The sequence below is a fragment of the Neodiprion pinetum genome, chromosome 2, assembly GCF_021155775.2.
Source record: "Neodiprion pinetum isolate iyNeoPine1 chromosome 2, iyNeoPine1.2, whole genome shotgun sequence".
In the NCBI taxonomy this organism is placed as follows: domain Eukaryota; kingdom Metazoa; phylum Arthropoda; class Insecta; order Hymenoptera; family Diprionidae; genus Neodiprion; species Neodiprion pinetum.
Genome location: NC_060233.1, coordinates 21952971 through 21957502, shown reverse-complemented (window position 1 = coordinate 21957502; position 4532 = coordinate 21952971).

The following is a 4532-nucleotide window of genomic DNA, read 5'->3' as shown; positions in this document are numbered from 1 at the left end:
GTCTCAAGGTAAACCACAGAAAACCTTGAGCAGATAGTTGAGCGTTAAATAATCTCAAAAATTTATGTGCCATGTTTTATAAAGGTTAGTGTTATTGAGTGTTATGTGGCTTCATGAATTCAAAGTTATCAGCAACGGCCCAGATTGATGTCGGAAAGAAATTCAATCTTCTTCATGAAGGATCCCTCCGAAACAGGTTCGGATGAAAACATCGAAGCGGTAACCGTCCATTCCAGGACCAAATAAGATAAAAACAGACTTCTCTTCATAGGAAATAAGGAAATAGTGGGGTGACTGATCCTAATCTTCTTTAGAAATAGTTCACCCTAGAGTTTTGGAAGGACAAATGTGAGTGGTGGTATAACAATTCAAATTCACTAAGTGAATTTGGGAGAATACTTGAATAAAATAAATTAAATATGTATTCAAAAGAAAAGAAACGATCTTATCTGAATTATTTCTGCGTCCTTCTTCAAAATAAGACCACCAGTCATCTTCAGGAATCGGGGAAAGATTGGATGGGAAAAGGCTGTGTCAAGTAACCTGAAAAAGTACTCACAAAAACTGACACTTAAGGTTAATAAAATATGAAAATCAAGCAATCGCTCATCGACCTCGAAAAATAATCGTGGCTCTTTTCACATTAATAAACCAAAGCCTATCCGACACAAAACTCGATTCCAGAGAAGAAGTTTCTAGAAAGAAACAATCGAAGAAAACAAATTTCAAATTGATAAGCAACTCAGAAATAACAAATCATTATAAGAAAAGTAGTCATTGAAGACAGTTCTTTTCCGACTCTAAAAATGGATACAAAAGAGCACACCTACATAAATGCGGCAATGTTGGCCAAAGTATTCCTTTACGAGAATGCAGGAGAACTCAGCGAAATGGAAACTTTAAATTATTTTAACTCTCTGTGGAGAGAAATGTCCTGCGGTCAACTAAACGCAGTTTCTGAAAAAGGGAAAAGCGGCTACCTATGTCAAAGCTGCTTTGACTCACAGTGAGTACATCATATCGAGTAACACAAATAAATTATAAGAAAATAATTTTTGTTTCAATCATTTCTTTAGCTCTGAACCCGAATTTCTTCAACACGAAGTCTCCCTTCATTTACCCTTCTTTGAAGAAAAAGCGCTATGTCGTTTATGCAAACAAAATCTTTACGACATAGTGAAAAAGGCGGAAGGATGCGAGGGATGTGACAATGTGAAAGAAGAATTGAAGAAAATTTTGAATATTGCTCGTTATTTCCCTTTAATGTAATTTAATTTCAAAAATTAAGTTTTAGTTAATATAGTTTTTTGTTAACCAAATTTTTTTTTTTTTTTTTTAAGAATAAAATTCTTTCAGTATTGAATTCAAAGGTTTAACTTTGTCCGTGTGTCATTGCAAGACAGAAACTAGAATAAACTTGATCGGCTGCAGATTCTGCATTGATAACCAAAACAGGAGCCGATAAAGAAGAAAAGGTTTGTTTTACTAGCCAATCTTCATGAACCTCATGAATAGTTCTGAGTAGCTCCAAGGAAATACTCGATTCTTCCTCACGAGAACGGGAACTAACTCGAGCAAAAGAAGTTTCTGGGGAAACTCGCAAATAAACAATCAAATCTACTCTGAGCTCTGACGAGCGAATGAGAAGATCAAAATTTTTTGTCAATAAATGAGATTCGAAGTCGCGAAAATTACCTAACCTTCGACGAGCTTCTACAAAACAATTGCTACTGAATATCGATCTTTCCATCACCTTTACAGGCAATGAAGTCGTCTGCAGATGTCTATCTAACATAACCATTTGAGCGAAATGCTGAAAATAATAGCAATAACGATCTGGGTTCTGATACATCGAATCTGAAAGATTAATTCCAGCTACATTTCGATATTCTTCAAGAGGTTCTAAAAGTGTACAGACCTGGCGATCTGCTAAAAACCTCTTGGTGAAAGTTGTTTTTCCGCATCCGATATTCCCTTCAATGATAATCGTAAGCGGTCGAGTTTTACTCGAATGAATTCCGAAAGGTAAATTCTTCTCCCAATCGATGACCGACTGTAAAGAAGGTCAAGTCGATCGCAGTCGTCAAGGGTGTTCGTTTGAAGATCTAACCTCGAAGGATGTTCCTGGTCTTGGTGAGACTGTTCCAGGTTGATCTTCTTCAAATGGAGCAAGACGATCCAATTGAACCACTTTCTGACGCGAATGAGGAGATCTTCGGATTCTATAAACATCATTTATCCGCTTAACCACTAAGTAAGGGCCTTCCCAATTTCTTTGTAGCTTTGGACATCGTCCTTTCTGTTTTCGAGGTTGAAAAAGCCAAACAGATTCTCCAGGATTAAATTTTAAACCTCTGGCTCGAATATCATAACGAGTTTTCAATTTATCTGAAGCCATAGAAATTCTATTCCTAGCAAAGTGATGAATTTCTTCTAAACGTTGTTGTAATAAAAAGGCATAATCTGTTTGATGCTGTCTTTGCACAGGAACAGGGCCTTTCTCTAAATCTGACGGAAGTCGAAGATTTCTTCCAGTAAGCATGAGGGCTGGCGTCTGCTTCGTCGTCTCATGAATCGCAGATCTGTAAGATAAGAGGAAGAAAGGGATCCAGGAGTCCCAGTCTCTCTGATTCTGTTCTACGAAGGACGACAAATATTGTAGCAAAGTCCGATTCAGACGCTCTATCATGCCGTCAGATTGCGGATGCAAAGGAGTTGTACGAGTTTTCTTAACCCCTAAAATCTGAGTAACCTCTTTCATTTAGGTTGACTCAAAATTTCGGCCTTGATCAGTATGAAGTTCTAGAGGAACTCCGTGTCTACAAATAAATTCTTTAACGAATGCCTGTGCTACAGTAGAGGCTTCTTGATCAGCGAGAGGAACCACTTCAGGCCACTTAGTAAAATAATCAGCAATAACCAAAGCATATTTATTTCCAGAATGGGTTATCGGGAGAGGTCCAAGAATATCCATTGCTATCCTTTCAAATAGAGCTCCCACGTAGTAAATTTGAAGAGAGCTTTGTCCCTTCGCTCGAGGTCCTTTCTTTGCCGTGCAGATTCGACATCTTCGACACCAATCTTCAACGTCCATCCGGCAACGGGGCCAAAAATAGAAGTTGCGAATTCTGCCCAGAGTTTTATTTGAAGCGAAATGTCCACCTGCAGGAGAATCATGATAAAGAGCAAGAATCTCCGGAACTCGTGACCTGGGAACCAAAAGTTGCCACCTAATTTCTTTCAAGTCTGCAGATTCCCATTTTCGGTATGAAATTCCATCAATTAAAAGAATAGAGTCCCATTGAGCCCAATAAATTTTCAAATCTGGCTCGGCTAAGGATATATCCTGCCAGTCCGGGCGAGTTTCTGCTTCTTTCCAAGATTTCACTTGATTCAAAGTGTCGTCCTCTTGTTGCGATTTTCTCCATTCCTCCTGGTTATTTTCGAAAGAAATCTTCCGTATTGTAAGAGAGGGGTCACGATTTTTCTCTAATCGTGCACATTGTTTACACTTTGGCATTTCCTCGCAGGGTCTTCGAGAGAGAGCATCGGCGTTTCCATGATGAATTCCTGCTCGATGACGAATATCAAAATCGTACCGACCGAGCCTTTCTAACCATCTAGCTCCCTGACCTTCGGGAGATTTGAACGAAAGTAGCCACCTGAGAGAAGCATGATCTGTACGTATCAAAAATCTCCTACCGTACAGATAATGGTGAAAATGTACTACGGTCTTAACAACAGCTAAAAGCTCTCTACGAGTGACACAATAATTCCTCTCAGTTTTACTCAAAACTCTGCTGAAATAGCTTATCACTCTCTCTTGACCTCCCTGAATTTGTGACAGAACCCCGCCTATTCCTGAAATAGAGGCATCAGTATCTAAAATAAAAGGAAGTTCGACCTCTGGATAAGCTAAAATCGGCGAAGAAATAAGATTTTCTTTTAATTTCTTGAAAGCCTCTTCGCATTCCGGGATCCAGTCAAAAGGAATCTTGATTCCGGTCAAATGATGGAGAGGTTTAGCTATACTAGCGAAACCTTTTACAAATCTTCTGTAATACGTACAAAGGCCTAAAAAGCTTTGAATTTGTTCTTTATTCTTAGGTGTCGGCCAAGAAGAAACCTTCTCTATTTTAGATGGGTCGGTCTTTACACCTTGTGCTGAAACGATATGTCCGAGGAAGCCTACTTCTTTCTGGAACAGATGGCATTTTTTCGGGCTCATTTTCAGACCTGCTTGCTTCAGCCTAGCGAAAACTTGTCTGAGATTTTGAACTTCTTCTTCAAAGTTCTTGCCAAAAACGATTCTATCGTCTAAATAAACGAGGCATATTTTGCCAGTGAGCCCATAGAGAACAGCCTCCATCATTCGTTCAAAGGTAGCCGGGGCATTACTCAAACCAAACGGCATAACCTTGAACTGCCATAATCCTCCTAAACCCGTAACAAAAGCTGTTTTTTCTTTATCTAGAGGATCCATTTCGACCTGCCAGTATCCGCTCTGGAGATCTATGGTGCTGAACCAAGTT